The 24,131-nt window shown below is 42.9% G+C and overlaps 1 protein-coding gene across 1 annotated transcript in view; it reads left to right on the top strand.

Moving 5' to 3' along the window:
* The window catches only part of FBLN2 (fibulin 2), a 184,528-nt gene that overhangs the window by 84,297 nt on the left and 76,100 nt on the right, over positions 1 to 24,131 (top strand). The window lies entirely within an intron of this gene.

Below are 24,131 nucleotides of genomic sequence, written 5' to 3'. Positions count from 1 at the left end.
GACTAAACCCGTCCTTCCCAACCATCTGTCCTGCAATTGCTTCTGACTGCAATTACAGCTCTAGCTGCAGGGATTTCCTGCGGACTTCAGAGCTATGTGAGTTTAATGGATCTAGGCAGAGCCTTGGGCTATCACTTTTTCTCCTTTAATCCAGGAAATACCATGTGCTGTGATTATAATTGCTGGCAGTTTGTACAAACACTGATTACCGAAGCTAATAAAGTACCAAAAAGGAAGCTACAAGAAACCACATCACCCAGCCTTACACAGTTTTAATTTCTATGCTTCAGAAAGTACTGGAATAAGCAGACACTACCACTTCTGACCATAACACTGGAACTACAGGCCACTTGATTTGTGCAGAATTATATCCACAGGAAGAGTGATGCCTAAACCCTGAGGCTTGTGTTTAGAGATGTCTGTTCACCATCTGAATGGCTTCCTTCCTGTAATGGTGGCCTCTGGCCAAACACTCTGTCAAAATTTCTCTTATCTAGAAAGAGCTGAGCTTCTGAGGTTCTTGGGTTTTGAAAGGCAATGCAAACTCATGAGACCACATTCTTTTGCCATGGGCTCTGGTTCTCATCAGTGGAGGTCATGATAGTGGATACAGGGCAGCCAAATGGCAACCGAGATATCCTGCTCATATCTTTAACATTTCCTCAGTAGTGAGAAGAGATCAGAGCCTGGGAAAGCTACCTTTCTGGAGTATGTCATTCATTCATTCATTCATTCATTCATTCATTCATTCAATTTGTATACTCCTCATCTGGCTACCTAGGCCACTCTAGGTGATGTATTCGTTTGTTTGTTTGTTTGTTTGTTTGTTTGTTTGTTTGTTTGTTTGTTTGTTCAATTTCTATATCGCCCATCTGGCTGGGTGGTTTACAGTCAGTGGGACAATAACATAAAATATAAAACATCATCAAACAAATCAAAACAAAAATACAACATTCAATTACCAATATTCACAGCAAAATAGACAACAGTAACATATTAAACAATAACCACATAAACATAATAACAATTTAGAAAAATCAAATAAACATATAAGTTAATTAAACTTAAAGGAGGACAGCATAAAAACAATTAATAAAAATGAGATGGCGAAGTTGATAATATCAGAGCTGAAGGAACCTCTGCACTCTGTTGATGTAATAGCTTGAAATGCCTGCCTAAATAGCCATGTCTTCAGATGTCTCTTGAAGATCTCCAGTGAAGCAGCTAGGCAAATTCTGAGTCAAGAGTTTGTTCCATAGATTATTTTTTTTTGGGGGGGTGTCATTGAGAAGGACTAGTTTCTGATCTTCTCTTTCTGGGCCTCTCTTGGGGCCAATGACCTCAACCATCCAGCCTGGGATGATCAAATGGTGAATGCTCCAACACTGGAGGTATTCAAGAGAAGTTTAGAGAACCACCTGACAGGTATCCTTTGATTTGTATTCCTGCATCGAGCAGGAGTTTGGGCTTGATGGCCTTGTAGGACCCTGCAAACTTCAGTATTCCATGATTCTAAATAGGTGGGGCAGAGTTCACTGGGAGAATTCCTGGAGAATGGAGGGAGCTGTAGTCCAAAAGAGAAATGTTCCAAATTCTGGAAAAGAGGCTGCACCTTCAGTCCTGTTTTGTTTCTTCCCTCAGCTTTCCTACATGCTAAGGCAAGCGGAACTGCAGCTTTTGTGTAGCACTCTTTCCCTATATTAAAGTGTGTATAGGAGCAGAAATGTGGACTGCAACCCTACCTCTCCACTCCTAGCCTCATGGTATTTATGGGAAGTACAAATGTAATCCCATTCAGTTGTATGAAGTTCAGTTCATGACCTGGTTTGGTGATCACATTTTGTTGAATCAAAACAAAACGCTGAACTTTTTTTCCACTTGGTTTTTCACACATTGCTTTGGCAAAAGAGGATGGACCACCTGCCCTCTTCCAGCTTCCCCGTTCCCTGTGTATTTAGTGCACAATACATGTTATTGCATGCAGACCAATTGAGGCAATATAAAATTTGTATCGTAACATGCAAATATTGCATCAGTCACAGTTTCACAAAAACAATGTGTTCCACTGCCTCAACCAGCTCATTAAGGAACATTTTAATTCATCTGGAACATAATTTGTTACCTCCTCCCGGTTTGATCTTAATTTGTGCAATATTATTCTCAGCCATTCAAGAGAATATCAGCAGTGATGGCGAGAGAAATATCTACATGGTGATCTCCCTCAGGAGTTCCTCTACTTTCCCCCAACTCACTTGTTCTCTACTCTGGCCTCAGTCCAGGAAATGTTCAGCCTATGTGACCGTTAAGTGAGCAAACCTATAAAGGATCACTATTTGTAACAATAGTCAGTCTTGTGTCCTTGTTCAGGGCACAGTAGTCATGCTTATCATGCAATGAAATCAATAAATTAATCAATTTACTTATATTTATATAATAAATTACACTAATTTAGTAAATGTCCTGGCTTAAAAAACAAACAAACAAAAACAGACAAAAAACCCCCAAAAGAGTAACCTATGGGCAGTGACAGCAATGACACTGGACATCTCATGAGATCATCCTGAGGAAACAGTATTCCTCCAAGCATCAAGGCAGCTTCCCAAGGCACCTGAGACCACCTTAATGGAGAGAAATGACTACAAGTTAATTCATATAGTTTTTTTTATGTGGGGAGAGTAATATGAGTTGAGTGAGTGCAGTCATTCCAGACTGAGAAGACAAATAGGGATTGACCATGTACACTTTACAAGAATCTAGGACTAGAAAGGAAACAAAATGATACGGCCAAGGTGTATAACCTGTGGCACACCAGTGCCCTTACGTTGGCCACATTATCCTCTCACAATTCTGCCACCCATTTCAGTGTTATCACCATTGCCTCTTCTGCCATTCAGTTACTGCTACTGCCCAGTAGATGCTGCACCATCACCACTGGAATTATCCATTATCTTCTGCTGATGTGGCGGTTACTCCTGAAGACGGTGGATGGACCTTAGTCTGGTCCCTAAAGTGACCTTGCTAGGAATCCAGGCTCATAATGAACTCTAGCCTCCTGATGGTGTTATTTTGGCTTCTCTGACATACACAAGCTCCCTCATGTTAAGGTGTGCATATGAAATATTATTAATATGAGAAATTAATATTATACAATATGAATGTTATGGTATCCTCTTGTGTTTCATTCTGGCCTCTCTACTTCCTTAGAATGGGATAAATTCATTGCCAGTCTTGGAGCATCTTTAGGCAGGGAAATCCATATTCACAAATATAAGATGAATGACCGCTATCTTGGCCATAGTTCATGTGAAAAGGATCTAGGAGTCTTAGTAGATCACAGGCTGAACGTGATGCAGCAGTGTGATTCAGTGCCCCAAAAAAGCAAATGTAGTACAGTATTAGGATACATCAATAGAAATACAGTATCGAGATTAAGGGAAATAACCGTACCACTCTTCTCTGCTTTGGTCAGAATGAACCTAAAATATTATGTCCATTTCTGGGCACCAGTTTGAGAAGGATATTGGCAACCTGGAGTGTGTTCAGAGGGAGGTGACCAGCATGGGAAACATTTTGGAGACCCAACCCTATGATGAATATCTGAGGGAACTGACTGTGCTTAGCCAGGAAAACAGAAGACTGAGGATTTGACAGTCAACTTCAGATATCTCAAAGGCTGTGTGGGAGCTGGAGCACACTTGTTTTCTGTAGCTCCAGAGAGCGGAATCTAAAGTAAGTGATTCTAATTACAAGAAGAGAGGTTTCACCTAAACATCAAAAATAACTTCTTCACTGTAAGAGCAATTGAACAATGGAATAGACGGCTTTGGAGGTTGCTGGATCTGCTTTGCTGGAGGTTTTTAAGCAGAAGTTAGATGGCCGCCTGTCAGAGATGCTGTGGACTCCCTGCTTTGAAGGGGGAATGGACACAGTTTTCCTTGGCATCTCTTACAGATCTATGACTATCCTTTGATTCTGTGCAGGAGGGGAAAAAAGTTCCACATTTGTCTCTTCACTGGAATAGCCATATGAAGTCTGTGTAACTGAAGAAGTCATGCAAAAAAATGCTACCATTTTGTATTACAATGATATTGGCAGCCAATATCATTGACAAAAGCTACACAGCCACTGATGCCTTGCAAACCTTGCATGATAACATGTTCAGTGGACACTGAGACCTGTAATCATAAACAAAAATGCATCCACTCCTTTATATTCACCTGCATTCCTTGAAAAACAGAGTGTGAACCTACCTGCTCAATTAAAACAGATTCTTTAGATTTCTGGGACTCTGGCAGATTAGAAAGCATTGAGGTCCTGATAATCAGAACAAGATGCAATGTACACTTCCCCAGCCTTCAAGTACCAGGTGTGCTAGACTGTGAGCATCACATTCAGCTTGGACAGCATAATTTTGGGTAAAGTAGGAACAGAGCCCTCTGGGCTGAAAGTCAGCAGAACCTCCTTTTCCCATCACCTGGTGCTAATGATGCTTTTGTGGAAGCATAGGCTAAACATGCTCAGTTATTTGACCTCTGTTTCAGAGGGTTCACAGTTCAAAGTAGCAGGATTATTAAACCCTCTGGACAAGAAGGGTATGAACATGCCTGTTCATTTGCATTAGGAGCAAAGTCAAATAAATCATGCAAGATTATTATTATGTGCATAGGATGGGGATAGTGTGGTGTTTATCCAGTTCTTATGTATTTGCATTTTGTCATTTTGATTTACATATTTAAATCGAGAAACCAAGCCAGTGAATTTATGAAATAGGTATCAACTTATGAGCAAAAGAAAACATTATAGGAAGCAGAGGGAAACAAAGTTAAGGAGAAACAATGTATGAAAGCATGAATTTGGAAGGAGATGTAGTAATAGGAATAGCTTTAGAAGGAAGGAAAATAGGAAGGAAACCCTATAAAATTATTTGACTGTGTGGTAGTGTAAGTTGTATGGCAAAGGACCACAAAACGTCAGTCACAAGTAAATTTGGAACCTTTACACTGTATGGCCCATTGTGGAAAGTCTGGAAGACACATGCACCACAAACCCCCACAAGACATTTATTAGATTACTGAAGTAAAAATGAACAGTTGTAGGAAATGCCTCTCTTTACTGAAATACAGTACAACTAAGTCTACTGCCACCCAGTGATGGTAGTGTGTACTGACACAACAATCTGCATGATTCTATGATACAGTTTCACAGTTCAGTTATTCACTAAAACCAAATACATATCTGCTGAAATCCATTGCTAAGTTGTAGCTAGAATACACAATTAAATTGTATAGAAGAGTTGCCTCTCCAAATCCCTACTGATTCAGTGGGCTTACTCTGGGTTTCAACTACTTGTTGTTTTGACTTATATACCAGCCATAGTGCTAAAGCACTCTCTGGGCATTTTACAGCATAATTATGCAAATAACACTTTGCCTCCCAGTGGGTATTCATTGTATTGACCTCAGAAGGATGGAAGGCTGAGTCACCCTGGAGCCGGTTATCTGAAACCGTCAGATTTGAACTCGTCGTGAGCATGTTTGACTACAGTATTCCAGTTTAACCAGTATGTCTTGGGGCTCTTGACTTACTACTGGATTTTGGCTATTCAGTGTTAATGCTGAGCTAATTCATTAATGGTATGCCATTTCATTCCAGGAATCTTGTAATATTTTTAATAATTTCAATACTACAAGGTTATATTATTATCAAAATTTTATTCCCCAGGCTTGGGATATAAAGATTAGTTTTCAGATACCTTAAAAACTGTCAATAGCTGCAACTGCATTGACAAATAATATGGGAAATGACCTGGGATTGGGACTGTCTGGTGCACATTATTTTCCATTGTCTACATTACATACAAATCAATGTGAATTGGATTTTTCCCCCTCCAACACTGAAGCTTCTTCTTTGTTTAGGATCAAATGTATTTGCATCAGTTCTGGACCTGTGATAACTTGAGTAGATGCCATAGGCAACCAGAAGCTGACTTTCCCAGCTTCCTAGTTTAAGGTTGGGAGAGAGGAAGCAAAGGAACATTTTGGAGGGTGTCAGTTCCCCTCAACCGAGAACCCCATTGTCTTCCAAAAAACTTGATGCCAGTGCTGATGTGCTAGAGCAACAGGAGACCAAAGGGGTTGGGGAGTGAATGAAGAGGAAATCAGCAGCTAGTACTTGTTTACAGGTTGTTAAGGTAGCTCTGCTGTCACCCTCATTCCTGTAAATCTGGATGGCTGAAGTACAAGCAATTTAACATGTGAACATGATGATCCGCCCCCACAGGCTATTGGATCCTGTAGGTTTCCAAGATGCAATGCAGGGGATACCAGCTGATCTTGTTGGCACTCCTGACAAAGCTCTAGTGAATGGATGGTATGCGGCAGCCACCAGGGCAGCTGACAGGATCGCTCCTAAATGCCCCCTCCACTCTCAACCCCAGCCAGCTGCCTGGTATAACCAACAGCTGTGGGGGATGAAGCGTATTAGGAGGAGGTTAGAGGGCATTTGTAGATGGGCCCCCCTGTAGCTAACTTAAATGCCGCTAAAATTGTGTCAAATATTTATTTATCCAAAGTGAATGAAAGCTATAAGAAAATCCTACTTCGCTTGCCAGATAAGTGAAGCTCAGGAGCATCAAGCAGAACTGTTCCGCATTGTATGCAATTTATCTGGAATTGGTCACAGGGACAGGCCTCCCAGTAGCATCTCCTGCAGCCAATTTCTGGCCTTCTTTAAACAAAAATTGGAGGCTATCTGTCAGGACCTAGATATCTCCTCTTTATCAGTGGATTGAGTCGAGATGTCCGGCACATCACCTTGACCGGGAATTTTAACTCAATTTCAGCCTGTGACGTCAGTTGAGTTTGACAAGGTCCTTGATCGCTGCAGGGCCACCATCTCCTCACTAGATCCTTGCTGAGCCTGGTTCTTGAAAGTGGCCAGGCTGACAACAACTTAGTGGGCAGAGACTATTATTAATGGGCCTATCCTTGAGGGCAGGGTCCCCTTAACCCTCAATGAGACACTCATAGGGTCTGTCTGGAAAAAAAAAAAATTCGGCGGTTGATGATATGAACAACCATTGTCCAGTCACCAATATCCGCTTTATTGGCAAGCTGTTGGAGAGAGAGGTGGCTGATCAGCTTCAGGCTCTCCTGGAAGAGTCCAGTGCCCTTGATCCATTCCAGTCTGGGTTCAGGCAATGTCTTGGCATGGAGACAGCATTGGTCAGCCTGCAAGATGACCTCTTGAGGGAGGTCAGCAAGGGCAAAATGTCCTGGACCTCTCAGTGGCCTTTAATATAATCGATCACGGTATCCTCCTGGGGAGGCTCTCGGGGTAGGGATCAATGGTCAGGCTTTGACCTGTCTCTGATCCTTCCTGGAGGACCGTCCTTAGAGAGTTCAGCTTGGGGAGATGTTGTCCACTCAGTGGACTCAATTGTGGAGTCCTGGAGAGGTCAATCATCTCCTTAATGTTATTTAATATCTATATGAAGCCACTGGGGTTAGGTCATCAGGGGTTTTGGAGTTTTGTGTCACCAATGGGCTGATGACACTCAGCTCTATCTTGCCTTACATCCTTTTGCTGTGGATGTTTTCCCATCCCTTGAGTGCTGCCTGGATGCTGTGCTGGTATGGATGAGGAACAACAGACTGAGGCTGAACCCGGACAAGACAGAAATTCTGTGGGTGAGTGGGGGCCCTAGTGTCTGTGGTTTGGGTGCATCCCTATCTTTTTTTGGGGAGGTTACTCTTTCCATGAAAGATGATAGTCATAGCTTAGGCATGCTTTTGGAACCATCGCTATCAATGACATCTCAGATAGCATTTGTAGTCTAATCTACTTATTTCCACCTAAAGTAGATCACCCAGCTATGTCCCTACCTTGACACCGGGTCCCTAAACACACTGGTCCATGCGCTGGTGTTATGACTGTTACATACAGCACTGATGTTACCTGTCTGTCATGGGTTTGGAGGGAAAGTTCCATCCTATGGGGAGTGGAAGGCGGGACATCAGGAGGAGGGGCTGTACTGTATATATATGTGGAGTTTGTGAGGAGAAGAAGCAGCAGCTGGGAAGAAGAAGCTGGTGTGGGAGTCTGTGTGTCAGACAGGGTACTACTGTGTGTCAGTCAGTACCAACCTGATAGGTTCAGGTGTCTGTATGGTTAGCCAGAACTGATAGGTTCAGGGTCTGTGCTTCAAGTTAAGTGTTCTGTGTGAACCAAACTGTGTGTATGTATGAGTGAGACTAAGCCACTTTACTATATCTTATTCACCTGATCATTTTATTTTCCCTGTGTGTTGTTCTAAATAAACCTTATTCTTTTATTTTGTTGAAAATCCATCCCTGGTCTGTGTGACTTCTTATAGGGAATGGTTGGTGGCAGCTTAGTTAACATGTGGCAGATCCCAGTAGGTCTGGGTTTGTCACATTGATTGGTGTCCAGCGTGTGGGATACGACTGGTCCAGTTGTCCAGTGGTACAGCAAAGCCTTGGCAAGTGTGCCCAGAGCAAGGGGGGTCTAGTCAGGGACAATCTGAGAGCGCGTAGGTAATCTTCTAGGTGTGCCTCACGGGGAGGTGCACTAGTAGAAGAACGTGTAACCTCAGATTGGGGGCTAGATTAGGGAGCTCTGAGGCAGCCTGTTTTGGCGGGAAAAAGCTGAGGCAAAACTGTAAAGTAGAAGTGATTTAGCCTGCCTGCTGCGAGGCCCAGCAGAGGGGGGTAGACTCTAACTCGCAACTGTTGCAAGTTAGTGCTGAAGGACAGCAGCAATCTATAGAGAAAGCTGGTTCTGAGGCAAAAGAAAAAAAAAGTGGTCGCTTTATTTTGAGGCTTGACTTTTGAAAGCAGCCTGTTCTGGGGGGGGGGGATTATGCCCTTGACTCGAAGCCAAATGGCAGAAATGGGTGAAGTGAAAGACCCCCAGGTAGACCAAGGTTCTGAGGATGAATTTGGCTCAGTGCAGGGTGACAGCACGGGAGAACAAAACCCAGAACTCAGAAAAATACTCCTAGCCCAACAGCATGAACTGAGGGTGAGGGAAATGGAGGAAAGGTTAGAGAGAGAAAAAATGGAGGAAAGGGAAAGAGAGAAACAAAGGCAATTTGAGTTAGAGAGAGAGAGAATGGAAAGAGCAGAAAGATTGGAGAGAGAGAAAATGGCGTTTGAATTAAGAAAATTGGAACTGATGAACCAGAACAATAATAACAATAGGGATTCTGAGGGAGGCCAATTGTCTAAAGCTGACCTGAAGAAATTCCCTGTGTACCACAAGGGAGATTGTCCTGAGGTGTTCTTTTCCTTAGTGGAAAGAGCGTTTGTGGACTTCTCAGTAAGGGAAACTGAGAAGATGACCATCATGCGATCTTTAATCAGTGGCAGCCTTGCTGAAGTTTATTCAGAGATGCCACAGGAACTGATGAAAGATTTTGCAGAGTTTAAAAAACTGGTGTTTGCAAGACATGGGATAAATGCGGAACAGCTGAGGCAAAGATTCAGGTCAATCACCAAGAAACCAGAGCAGACTTTTACCCAAGTGGGGGCCCAATTGGTGAGGCTGCTAGAGAAATGGCTACCTCAGGAGGGGACAGAGACCTTTCAGCAGCTCAAAGACTTGATAGCGCTGGAACAGTTCTATTCAGTCCTGCATGGGGAACTGAAATTCCAGGTGAGGGAAAGGAAACCAAAATCTGTGGCAGAAGCAGCCGAGATCGCAGATTTTATTTCCCAAATAAGAAAGCCCTTGGGTGAGGGGAAAGCGATGGGGAAACCTAAAGAAACCTACAGCAAGTACTCTCAGGGACCAGGGAAAAGCCAGCAAGGGGGAGGGGCCCATGGTGAAGGGAAGCCCTCAGACATGAAACCAAGACATCAGATTTTGGAGGGAAAACCAAAACAGGATGAGAAAGACTCAAAATATAGCAGAAAATGTTATTTCTGTCAGGGAAAGGGCCATCTAATCTCAGAGTGTGAGAAATTAAAGCAGCTAAAAGGAATTGTGCCTCAGGATTCGAGTGGAACCAAGCCAAAAGCTGTGTTCTGTGTCCAGAAAGAGCAAGGCTCATTGTCACTGAGGGAGCCTGTTGCCATGGCTACTCAATCTGGAACAGCTACATCTGCTGATCAGGCTGAGGAAAATGGTCCTCTTGTAGAGGTCAGGCACTGCCTACTGGTGAGAACAGATTCTCAGTTGTTTGAAACAGCAGGGGTGGACGTAGGAATACTTGGCCATCAGTATCGGGGGCTGCGGGACACTTGTTCTCAGGTGACCCTGTGCCATCCAGATATTATTCCTAGGGAATATATAATCCCAAATGAGAGCATGAAGGTGGCAGGGATTGAGGGGCAGGTGATCTCACTGCCAGTAGCGGAGGTACCTGTGAACTTTCAAGGCTGGAGGGGAGTTTGGCAGCTAGCGATTTCATCGACTCTGCCAGCAGCCGTGCTCGTGGGAAATGACCTGGCTGAACATGTGAAACGGGTGCTAGTGATTACACGTTCACAAGCCACCACGGGGACAGTTCAGGGGGGTAATGATGAGCCCGAGACGGAAGCAGGTGGGGGGAGTTCAGAAGCTGTGGTGGAAACCTTAACCACAGACAGCAGATTTGGACAAGAGCAAAAGGCAGACGCCACTCTCCAAAAGTGTTTTGAACAGGTGACTGACGCCCAGCTAGCACCTGAAACCCCAGTGAGATTTCTAGAGAAAAAGGGGATTTTGTATAGAGAGACCCTGAGGAATATCTCAAAAGGGGGAGATGGGATCCGAAGTCAGCTAGTGGTACCTGAAAAGTATCGCCCCATGATCTTACAAAGGGGGCACTCTGACATGTTTGCTGCGCACTTAGGGGTGAACAAAACACAGCAGAGAATCACACAGAATTTTTACTGGCCTGACATAGGGAAGCAGATCAGGGAGTTCTGTAAACAATGTGATGTGTGTCAAAGGGTGGATATTGTGGGACCTTTGCCCAAGGCCACAAAGAGGGGGAACAGGTTCATTCTCACCATTGTGGACCATGCCACGAGGTACCCTGAAGCCATACCCTTGACTAACATTGAAACTAACACAGTGGCAGATGCCTTGGTGGGGTATATGTCCAGGATGGGATTTGCCTCAGAAATAATCACAGATTTGGGCGCATCGTTCACATCAAAGCTCATGAAACGGTTATGGCAAATCTGTGGAATTAAGCACAAGGAAACCACTGCCTATCACCCTGAAAGTAATGGGTTAACTGAGAAGTTCAATGGGACTCTAATGCGCATGATTAGGGCTTACTTGGCAGAGAATCCAAACAATTGGGACCAGAAGCTGCAATCCCTTTTGTTTGCTTATCGATCAGTGCCACAAGCCAGTACCGGGTTCAGTCCATTTGAACTTTTATTTGGGAGAAGGGTGAAAGGGCCCCTTGATTTGATCAAACAAAATTGGGAGCAGATCACCCAGGATGACCCACAAGACGTTGTGACATACATAGACTCTTTAAGGAATGACCTAAAGAGAAACCTAGAGCTAGCAGCAGAGACCCTGCAAGCTCAAAAGGTCAGAAAGAAAGCTTGGGATGACCAGAACGCCAGGGAGAGGCACTTTGACCCAGGGGAGGAAGTGCTTTGGCCTAGGCCTTGCAAAGAGAGCAAATGTCAGCTGGGTAGCCCAGAAATAAAATACTTGGGTCACATGGTAGGGGGAGGAGTGATAAAACCCCTGGAGGCCAAAATAGAAGCTGTTCGTGATTGGCCCAGACCCAACACCAAGAAAAAAGTCAAATCATTTCTTGGGTTGGTGGGCTACTACAGAAAGTTCATCCCGAGGTTTAGCGAGATTGCGGCTCCGCTGACCGATCTGACGAGGAAGACGGCTGATGACCGCATCCCGTGGACCAGCGACTGTGAGGAGGCGTTCCAGAGGTTGAAGCAGGCGCTCATCAACTATCCAGTGCTGCGTGCTCCAGACTTCGACCGGGAGTTCATCATCTACACCGATGCGTCTAATAGCGGGGTAGGAGCAGTTCTTTGCCAGGAGGATGAGAATGGTGACCAGCATCCAGTGTCCTACCTGAGTAGGAAACTCCAGAAAGGTGAGAGACATTTGGCAACCGTGGAGGAGTGTCTGGCAATAGTCTACGCGATCCAGAAGGCCAAGCCTTACATCTGGGGAAGACATTTTGTTCTGTGCACTGACCATTCACCACTGCAATGGTTAAAGACAATGAAAACCCACAATAGCAAACTTATGAGGTGGGCTTTAAACTTGCAAGACTATGACTTTGAAGTGAAGGTGGTCAGAGGGTCAGTGAACTGTGTTGCTGACGCCTTGTCAAGAAGACCTGAAGATTGAAGACGGCGAAAGAACATGGACTATGTATATATTTTGATGACAAAAAGTTAAATGTACCTGTTTTTTGAACTTGGTTTGTATGAATAAAGGTAACTTGATGTATTGTTAATGGTAAATGTTTAAATGCCTAATAGAGTGTAAGTATAAGTAAGTATGGTATTGTATGTTATTATATGACTGGGTTTGTGTGTTTTAACCAGGTTGTTTTTTTGGTGAAAAGCACCTTAGCTTTCCCCCTACAAAACAACTTATAAAGAGGGGAGGTGTTACATACAGCACTGATGTTACCTGTCTGTCATGGGTTTGGAGGGAAAGTTCCATCCTATGGGGAGTGGAAGGCGGGACATCAGGAGGAGGGGCTGTACTGTATATATATGTGGAGTTTGTGAGGAGAAGAAGCAGCAGCTGGGAAGAAGAAGCTGGTGTGGGAGTCTGTGTGTCAGACAGGGTACTACTGTGTGTCAGTCAGTACCAACCTGATAGGTTCAGGTGTCTGTATGGTTAGCCAGAACTGATAGGTTCAGGGTCTGTGCTTCAAGTTAAGTGTTCTGTGTGAACCAAACTGTGTGTATGTATGAGTGAGACTAAGCCACGTTACTATATCTTATTCACCTGATCATTTTATTTTCCCTGTGTGTTGTTCTAAATAAACCTTATTCTTTTATTTTGTTGAAAATCCATCCCTGGTCTGTGTGACTTCTTATAGGGAATGGTTGGTGGCAGCTTAGTTAACGTGTGGCAGATCCCAGTAGGTCTGGGTTTGTCACAATGACCAATTTCCCTAAGGAGCATATGTCGTTCAGGCAGGGAGTTCCACAGGCCACAGACCTACCACTTTATGCTGGGCAAGTCCTCAACCTCCAGCAGTGCATAGCATCTGTGCCTTGAACAAACCTGACCTTTAAAGAACACTTTACTTTTACTCAGAACTTTGCAAGTACTGCAATATGGGCTTTGTGATTCCTTAGAACTCACAACAGCTCAGTTAAATAGAACTTCTCTATGATAGCTAGTCAGTGGCCTTTACTACTCCTCTGGATTTAGCCAAACCCTGCTGATCCAAAAGACTAGTCCTCAGAGACTAGACTACTGTAATGCCCTCTATGTGGGGCTGCCCGTGGGACTGCTACGGGTCCAAAATGTGGCAGCCAGACTTCTGAGTGGGGTAAGAAAATACCAATATATCTCCCCCACCTTGGCCGCCTTACACTGGCTACCTGTTCACTTCCGTACCAGTTTCAAGGTGATGGTATTAACCTCTAAGGCCCTAAACGTTTTGGGACCTCAATATCTGGTCTAGTGCCTCCTTCCAGTTAGGTCTGCTCGTCCTATAAGATCGCCACAGACAGGGCGGCTGAGAGTTCTGACCCCAAGAGAGGCCTGGAAAATAATCACTAGAAATCGGGCCTTCTCGGCGGTAACACCACAATTATGGAACTCTCTTCTGTCTGAAGTCCGCCTGGCCCCTTCATTGGACAAATTCAAAAAGCTACTGAAAACCTGGCTATTTAGACAGGCCTTTCCTGAATAAACTACACTCTACTGCCATGCTCCATGTTTTTATTTTTTCTATGCTTTTAATTGTATTTATTTAATTATAATTTTATCCTCACTTCACTTTATAATTTTTGATTTTCACCCCTATATTAATGTCCTTATTTGCTATTTTGTTACTCTGTTGTTTTTTGTTGTAAACCACCCAGAGTGGCCTTGGCTGCAAGATGGGCAATATATAAATCAAATATATATATAAGGTGCCAACAAGGTCAGATTGGCAATTTCTCTCTGACTCCTCTGTGATCCACTAAAGCAGATCTTGTGTGTGTGTTTAGTCGTTTAGTCGTGTCCGACTCTTCGTGAAACCATAGCTTTGACTATTCGGACTTTTGTTGGCAAGGTGATGTCTCTGCTTTTCAAGATGCTGTCAAGATTTGTCATCGCTTTCCTCCCAAGAAGAAGGCGCCTTTTAATTTCAGGGCTGCTGTCTCCATCTGCAGTGATCATGGAGCCCAGGAAGATAAAATTTGACACTGCCTCCATATCTTCCCCTTCTATTTCCCAGGAGGTGATGGGACCAGTGGCCATGATCTTAGTTTTTTTGATGTTGAGTTTCAGACCGTTTTTTGCACTCTCCTCTTTCACTCTCATTACAAGGTTCTTTAATTCCTCCTCACTTTCTGACATCAGAGTGGTATCATCTGCATATCGGAGGTTGTTGATATTTCTTCCGGCAATCTTAATTCCGGCTTGGGTTTCTTCCAGTCCAGCCTTCCGCATGATGTACTCTGCATATAAGTTGAATAAGCTGGGGGACAATATACAGCCTTGCCGTACTCCTTTCCCAATTTTGAACCACTCAGTTGTTCCATGACCAGTTCTAACTGTTGCTTCCTGTCCCACATATAGGTTTCTCAGGAGACAGATAAAGTGGTCAGGCACTCCCATTTCTTTAAGAACTTGCCATAGTTTGCTGTGGTCCACACAGTCAAAGGCTTTCGCATAGTCAATGAAGCAGAAGTAGATATTTTTCTGGAACTCTCTGGCTTTCTCCATAATCCAGCGCAAGTTAGCAATTTGGTCTCGAGTTCCTCTGCCTCTTCGGAATCCAGCTTGTACTTCTGGGAGTTCTCGGTCCACATACTGCTGAAGCCTACTTTGCAGGATTTGAGCATAACCTTGCTAGCGTGCGAAATGAGTGCAATTGTACGGTAGTTGGAGCATTCTTTGGCACTGCCTTTCTTTGGGATTGGGATGTAGACTGATCTTTTCCAATCCTCTGGCCACTGTTGAGTTTTCCAAACTTGCTGGCATATTGAATGTAGCACCTTAACAGCATCATCTTTCAAGATTTTAAATAGTTCAACTGGAATGCCATCACCTCCACTGGCCTTGTTGTTAGCCAGGCTTTCTAAGGCCCACTTGACTTCACTCTCCAGGATGTCTGGCTCAAGGTCAGCAACTACATTGTCTGGGTTGTCCGGGATATCCAAATCTTTCTGATATAATTCCTCTGTGTATTCTTGCCACCTCATCTTGACATCTTCTGCTTCTGTTAGGTCCTTCCCATTTTTGTCTTTTATCATGTTCATCTTTGCGCAAAATGTTCCTCTAATATGTCCAATTTTCCTGAACAGATCTCTGGTCTTTCCTTTTCTGTTATCTTCCTCTATTTCTTTGCATTGTTCATTTAAGAAGGCCCTCTTGTCTCTCCTTGCTATTCTTTGGAAGTCTGCATTCAAGTTTCTGTAACTTTCCCTATCTCCCTTGCATTTTGCTTCCCTTCTCCTCTCTGCTATTTCTAAGGCCTCGTTGGACAGCCACTTTGCTTTCTTGCATTTCCTTTTCTTTGGGATGGTTTTCGTTGCTGCCTCCTGGACAATGTTACGAGCCTCTATCCAAAGTTCTTCAGGCACTCTGTCCACCAAATCTAGTTCCTTAAATCTGTTCTTTACTTCCACTGTGTATTCATAAGGGATTTGGTTTAGATTATACCTGAGTGGCCCAGTGGTTTTTCCTAATCTCTTCAGTCTAAGCTTGAATTTTGCTATGAGAAGCTGATGATCAGAACCGCAGTCAGCTCCAGGTCTTGTTTTTGCTGACTGTATAGAGCTTCTCCATCTTTGGCTGCAGAGAATATAATCAATCTGATTTCGATATTGCCCATCTGGTGATTTCCATGTATAGAGTCGCCTCTTGTGTTGTTGGAAAAGAGTGTTTGTGATGACCAGCTTATTCTCTTGACAAAACTCTATTAGCCTTTGTCCTGCTTCGTTCTGAACTCCAAGGCCAAACTTCCCTGTTGTTCCTTTTATCTCTTGGCTCCCTACTTTAGCATTCCAGTACCCTAGAATGAGAAGAACATCTTTTTTTGGTGTCAGTTCTAGAAGGTGTTGCAAATCTTCATAGAATTGTTCAATTTCAGTCTCCTCAGCAATGCTGGTTGGTGCATAAACTTGGATTATTGTGATGTTGAATGGTCTGCCTTGGATTCGTATTGACATCATTCTATCATTTTTGAGATTGTATCCCATTACAGCTTTTCCCACTCTTTTGTTGACTATGAGGGCTACTCCATTCCTTCTACGGGATTCTTGCCCACAATAGTAGATATGATAATCATCTGAGCTGAATTCGCCCATTCCTGTCCATTTTAGTTCACTGATGCCCAGGATGTCGATGTTTATTCTTGCCATCTCCTGTTTGACCACCTCCAGCTTCCCAACGTTCATAGATCTTACATTCCAGGTTCCTATGCAGTATTCTTCTTTGCAGCATTGGATTTTCCTTTCACTTCCAGGCAAGTCCACAGCTGAGCGTCCTTTCGGCTTTGGCCCAACCACTTCATTAGCTCTGGAGCTACTTGTACTTGTCCTCCACTGTTCCTCAGTAGCATGTTGGACGCCTTCCGACCTGAGGGGCCCATCTTCCAGTGTCATATCTTTTAGCCTTTTGTTTCTGATCATGGGGCGTTCTTGGCAAAGATACTGGAGTGGCTTGCCATTTCCTACTCCAGGTGGATTGCGTTTAGTCGGAACTCTGCACTATGTCCTGTCCATCTTGGGTGTCCCTGCATGGCATAGCCCATAGCTTCTCTGAGTTACTCAAGCCCCTTCGCCACGACAGGGCAGCAATCCATGAAGGAGAAAGCAGATCTTGGGAAACCCAATTTTCTGGGTATGATTTTACAGAGGATAACCTTGCGTTCTACCTGCTGTGTAGTTGCACCCTAAGTCACATTGTCTTGAATTGGTTCCACAGAAGGTGGCACGCCCACAGGATGGAAGGCTTAGACAGCTTGAGGTCCAGGCCGGGAGGGGGGGGGCTCACCTCAGAATGTTAGTTTGGGCCCTGCTCAACTCACACTATTACTCACCCTAATAAGGAAACAAGATGGCCGGGACAAGAACAGCCCCAGGTTCTGATACACTGCACGTTTTAAAAAAACTGTATTTTACAATGTACAGTAAAATACATCTACTGAACTGAATGGAATTATAATCTACAGATTTATAGGCCATCAGATGGAGGATGGCTGTCCCATATCTTATCATTTTCCATATTATCGGTACACAAATATTTGTTTTGTGGGAGAAGGCATGGCTCGTTTAATATTTTATTATTATACATGTCTCCAAATGGGAATTTCCCTATAACTTACACCCTGCTGTTGATCCCGAAGTTTCACACCAAAATGCAAATCTTCATCCGGGAGCCATTCCAGCACAAACACTGGTGAAGGCTTCATTCCCGTGTGTTGCCAAGGCCCTGCCAAATCAAACTTGCATCTGTTAGCAAGGAAACTCAGTGAGGCATAAGAACCAAACCCTGCTTATGAGTAGAATGAATGAGCCAGACTGTGATGCTGTTGTTTTTGTTCCAACATCACCATGTATTTCCATTCTCCCATTGTTTTCTTTACGGTAGCTGACCCATGATTCTCCTGTGGCTATTTGTGAAGGGAAAAAATTGTCCCAAGATAGCACAGGAGCCAACATTTTGCCTAGCAAGTGACGTTTAGGCAGACATTCTAGGAGTACCACTTATTAAATTGTCTTAGAATTAAACCTCTGAGCCCTTGGGTAGCAGAGCAGAACGTCAGCGTGACACTGAATAACATTCCTCTTATGTCCCAGGAGCCTAAGCAGTCCTGCTTCCTGACTCACTTGGAAAAAAGAAGGCAATAAACCAACCAACCCTTTAAGATTGGATATAAATGCATTTTAAACTGCTGCTTTGTAACCATATGCCTTTTTCACTTTGGAGATTCCTTAGACCCCATGTCTGAAAGTTTTCCCTCCTCCTTTTTTAGCTGGTTCAACACTGAATTACTTAAACTAGAAGGGGAAAGGTTACACAAGAAAACAGAGTAATAGATTTGCAAAGTGCCTAAAGAACAATTGTTCTTATTAATTATCTGTTTAGAAGACATTTCACATCTAAATTATATACACTATGCTCAGTATCGAATACTTATTTTTAAAACACTTAATACCTTAAATTTACTGGTTGCTCCTCTGCTCTCCAGGAATGCTCCAGGAACTTCATTTTTGCCAATTCTTGTGTGAAATAATGTCATCTGCTCCTCTCAGTGCACGTCTGCGTAAATTAAATGTCTCAAAACACATGTAAACAAGAATGTCAGGAGAGAGATCACTCATATTTTGAGAGAAATTATGTGTGTACCAACTTCTCTTATAATAGTGTAAAGAATTTAATTCATTTCATTATTATTTTTGAATTTTCCTTTTATTATTCTAATGTAACAACCAAAATAAACAAAACATGACCGAAATATCATACAATTACATTAAAACAAGAGAGAGAGAGAGAGAGAGAGAGAGAGAGAGAGAGAGAGAGAGAGAGAAAAGGTAATCTTGTGTTTCCCTCACCACTAGGAACTGTTCATCTGTTCACATGTCAATTTATTTACTTGCTTATTTTTTAACTATTATGTTATTGTCCCATTTCTCTCCAAAAATACAATGAATCTTCACTGGGAGTGAGATGTTTTTCCTTTTAATTATACATTTTGATTTCAACAGATTGAAATTGAAATGCCACAAAACAGGACTATGGGTTTAAAGCAGCCAACCTTTTTGGGACCATGGACTGGCTGAGCCTCCGAGGGAGGCGCCCCCCCTTCCTTGCGTGCCCGCAGACTCTCTGGTGCATACACAAAGCAGTGTGGGAGCGCCAGCCTGCCAACACTGGTGTGAGCAATCCCCCACTGCTTCGTGCATGTGCAGGGGCCCGCCCGCCCGCGTGCCCACCCACCCCTTTACGCTGCTGCTTGGGCACTCGGGTGCATGCACAAATCAGTGGGTGAGCACCCGCCTGCTAGCACCAGTGTGAGTGTTCCCCCACCACTTCGCACATGTGCAGGGGCACCTGCACGCCCACCCATGCGTTGCCCACCCCTTCATGGGGATGGTTGGCCATTCGGGCGGAGTGGGAGAGCGCTCACACTGGCACTGGTATGCACGAACATGTGCAAAACAGCTGTGGGGAGGGGGAAGTATGAGTGGGGGGAGGTCTGTCTTTGCGGCCTGGTCTGGCTGAGGTCACAGACCGCCACTGGGCAGTGGACCGGGGGTTGACGACCTCTGGTTTAAAGAATGAAGACATGAGAGAACTGGACCAGAAACAGATTCTTTTGCCTTATATCTTTTGGGGTCTTTTTATGGTGGTGGTATTCATTGATTGTGTGTGTGTGTGTGTGTGTGTGTGTGTGTGTGTGTGTGTGTGTGTGTGTGTGTGTGTGTGTGTGTGTGTGTGTGTGTGTGTGTGTATATAAAACACACACACACACACACACAATTCTCCCTCGCTAGCGTCTATATATATGAGTCTTGCAGGCTGGGCTTTGCAGAACTTGGGGGGGGCATAAAAAAACCCTCCCCCAAATAATCTTTGTTTGAGATTGAGGCTAGACTGTTATGAAGAATTTATTTATGAAGTTAGAGATTTGTATGTAGTAGAGGCTGTGATAGGTTAATGTATCTACTAAGCCCTTTCTCCTTTTTTAAGTAAAATGGTTCGGTGGAGTGGACATTTTGTAATAAAATGTATTTATTTATTTATTTATTTATTTGATTTGATTTGATTTGATTAGATTTGATTTCATTTGATTTGATTTGATTTATACCCCGCCCATCTGGTCTAAAAGACCACTCTAACTACACTCATTGACATAATTTCTGATTCATAGTAGGCATGTCAATTTTTTCTGGACCTCAGATGTCCAGGGAGTCTTTTTTCATGAGATGGAAAAAGTATTGGAGCCTCAGCTTCAGGATCTGTCCTTCCAGTGAGCACTCAGGGTTGATTTCCTTCAGAATGGATAGGTTTGTTCTCCTTGCAGTCCAGGGGACTCTCAAGAGTCTCCTCCAGCACCACAATTCAAAAGCATCAATTCTTCACTACAGGGAAAATCATAGCTTTGACTATGAGGACCTTTGTCGGCAAGGTGATGTTTCTGCTTTTTAAGATGCTGTCTAGGTTTGTCATCTCTTTCCTCCCAAGAAGCAGGTGCCTTTTAATTTAGTGGCTACTGTCACCATCTTCAGTGATCATGGAAGCCAAGAAAGTAAAATCTGTCACTGCCTCCATATCTTCCCCTCCAATTTGCCAGGAGGTGATGGGACCAGTGGCCATGATCTTAGTTTTTTTGATGTTGAGCTTCAGACCATTTCTTGTACTCTCCACTTTCACCTTCATTAAGAGGTTCTTTAATTCCTCCTCACTTTCTGCCATCAGAGTAGTATCATCTGCATATTGGAGGTTGTTGATATTTCTTCTGGCAATCTTAATTCTGGTTTGGGATTCATCCAGTCCGGCCTTTTTCATGATGTATTCTGCATGCAAGTTAAATAAGCAGGGGGACAATATACAGCCTTGTTGTACACCTTTCTCAATTTTGAACCAATCAGTTGTTCCATATCCAGCTCTAACTGTTGCTTCCTGTCCCACATATAGGTTTCTCAGGAGACAGATAAGGTGATCAGGCATTCCCATTTCTTTAAGGACTTGCCATAGTTTGTTGTGGTTGACACAGTCAAAGGCTTTTGCATAGTCAATGAAGCTGAATTAGATGTTTTTCTGGAAGTCTCTGACTTTCTCCAAAATCCAGTGCATTTAGTGGTTACCCTACTCCAAATAAGCATTTTCTGTGTTGATCTGTCTGTGTCTCTGTGTATCTCGTATATGTATAAAAGTTGATTTATTTCATATAAAGTTGCAACCTGGAGCCCTAAGCCCTAGCCCTAACTCTTGGCCTAACATCAAGAGCCTTCTGCAACTAAAGGGACTGTTCTCTAGATGCAGAAGAAGAGATAGGAGAGAGATGAAGGGGGGCAATGGCAAAGGTAGAGAAATTGTGTTAGGAAGAGAGAAGAGAGAAGAAAACATTGTGTGCTTCCAGTCTCAGTCACAGTTTCAGCCCTGCCCATCACTGGAATGCACTTACTACATCCCAGACAGATTATCCCTGAGAGAATCTGGCAGACTTTTAATATAACCTATCTCCAATTCTTGCACTTAGGCAGACTGGGATCTACTAATCACAGTCTTTGAGGAAGCAGGTTTCTTCTCCTCAGACTCAGAACTTCCCTCTTAGAATTCAGCTTATTCTGTTCAAGATCAGAAGGTCTTCTTTTCCATCAAGATTTTACTTTACTACTACTACTACTACTACTACTACTACTACTACTACTACTACTACTACTACTACTACTACTACTACTACTACTACTACTACTATTATTATTATTATTATTATTATTATTATTATTATTATTATTATTATTACTACTACTACTACTACTACTACTACTACTACTACTACTACTCCTGTCCTCTGAAGATGCCAGCCACAGAGACTGGTGAAACGTTAGGAAGAACAACCTTCAGAACACGGCCAAAAACCCCGAAAAACCCACAACAACCAATACTGTAGTTGCTTCCTTCTTGTTTTCTCTATCAGCAAGTTTGCCTTCTTAACATTACTGTAGCTTACAAAACAGGCCATTTCATATAAATTAACAATGAAAGCCTGGGTTGTCTGTCATATTCTAGGTTGGCTGGCAGCACTAGACTCTTACAGGGATTGACAGCTCCATGTGTCCAGCTAATAGGTGATTTATTATGCCTAAGGCTAAGAAGCACAAACCACTCAGTTGCTGTCACCCTATTGACCTTTTGCGCTGAGCCTGAGTGTCAGGTCAGATAACCTGAAGCCTGAACCCTCCTTAAGAGTCTCCAAAATTAATAGACCTCCAGGGGAAAAATTTAGAAACTTGTGTTTCTCATAGCTGGCATTATCCCAAAGAAGGAATTAGATCAAACAATCATTTAAAATCAGATCAAAATCTACCTGAGTTTCAAAGTACAGTATAAGCATTTCCTTTTTTCCCAATAATTCCAGGTAACATCAGTTTGTATAAGTTCTACAAACTTTATTTATTTACATTGCTTTTATGTTCTGTATGTACAAAAAGTTGCAAGTTGCTGTAAAAATACAAATGTTTTACAGCTATGAAGAAAACTGTAGGCCCAAATACTTAAACAGAAATATATCAAAACACAGGAACATTAAAATAAAACTCTTCATTTCATATAATCAATATTTAGCTAATAACATTTTTGGCTGCAAGACTTAGCAGGCTTTATATGATATGACTCAACTGAACCTGGGCCATACCAATTTATGGAAACCATTGTTAAATCCTTGGTAGATATCATTTTAGAATGCTATATTATTATTATTACCAGCAACAGAGCCAGTTAATTCAAATGGGTTTCACTTGTCAGATGGCCAAGAAAAGTCATGCTTTTCTTGCATGCAGTGAGCAAGAAATACAGCACCTTCCATTTGTATTGACAAAAATTTGTGTTTTCAGTTATCATTACACAGTGGTGCCTCGCTAGATGATGATAATCCTTTCCACTGAAATTGCTGTTTAGTGAAATCATTGTCTAGCGAAAAGCATTTCCCTATTGGAATGCATTGAAACCTGTTTAATGCACTCCAGTGGGGAAGAATCATCGTTGTCTAGCGAAAATCAGCCATAGGAAAGCCACTTTGCGAACCGCCAATCAGCTGATTAAATAGCTGTCTTGCGAAACTTAGGTCCCGAAAACACCCGTTTTGCGAGCGCGGAGGGAACGGTCAAAATCGTTGTCTAGCGAAAATTGGTTTGCGAAGCAGGGACCAATCATTGTCCAGCGAAATTCCCCCATAGGAATCACTGTTTTGCGAATCGCTATAGCGATTGCAAAAAGTCAATTTCTAGCGAAAAAACTGTCATGCGGGGTAACTGTCTAGCAAGGCACCACTGCATTTTTATTCTTCCTTTCCACTTAAAAAAAAATTACAAATAAATAACAAAGACGTATACTGCATAGTTCAGATCACAAGTTCAGTTCTCCCTAAGCCAAGCCGCACAGTCCTAGAGCAACACCAGAAGAAGGGATTGGTAAACTGCTGCTGAGTATTTTATACCAAGGAAATCTGGCATGGATTGCTGTAAACTGGAATCAGCTTGATGGCACATAATTAATTAAAGTAACAAGCATCATTATAACTAAGTAAACCAATGAGGCTGTTAAAATCACCATACTAATCAAAATAGCATTAAAGGCCAGATTGAAAATATCTTTACACCCTTCCCAAAAGTGATAAAAGTGAGAACTGATTACAGTTCCAAAGGAAACATATTCATACTCTGAGAACAGTGCAGAAGCAAGTCTTCTGCAAACTGGCCAGTAAAGTGGGTGTCTTTGAGTAATGGTTGCCTCGACAGGCCCTCCTGAAGATCCTAGCAACCAGACAGGATAATGATGAGGCAGGTGGTTCCTTAGATGAATACCAACTTTCAGAATTTAAGTCTTCAATTTGTTTGTGTGGGCCCCTTCTGATGTTACTTTTAATGAGCTGGAAGCTTCTCCCACACTCTGTGCGTAGAAATAGCAGTTCTATCCAGTGGGATCTCACAGTTCCAGTTCTGCTGAGAAGCATTGGAATAAGTGGCATTGCCAAAAACAGGAATCCAGAAGCCAAAGTACCAACCAAATTAAGAGGTAGAGAAAGAATAGAGACAAGGAATTATATCTGTTTGTACACAAATTTTTGACCACCAATTGTTTTCCACTTTGAACATTTGTCTTGTAAATTCCTCAGAAAAGAACAAAAACAAACTTTTCATCCAGTTTTACTAGCTATGTTCAATATGAATAAGTATTCTCAGCTCGGACCGAAACATATTGAACCTCGTGTTATATATGTG

This window comes from Pogona vitticeps, chromosome 2 (genome assembly GCF_051106095.1).
Source record: "Pogona vitticeps strain Pit_001003342236 chromosome 2, PviZW2.1, whole genome shotgun sequence".
In the NCBI taxonomy this organism is placed as follows: Eukaryota; Metazoa; Chordata; class Lepidosauria; order Squamata; family Agamidae; genus Pogona; species Pogona vitticeps.
Note: the sequence above shows the minus strand (reverse complement) of the source record. Positions and strands in the feature narration are given on the sequence as shown.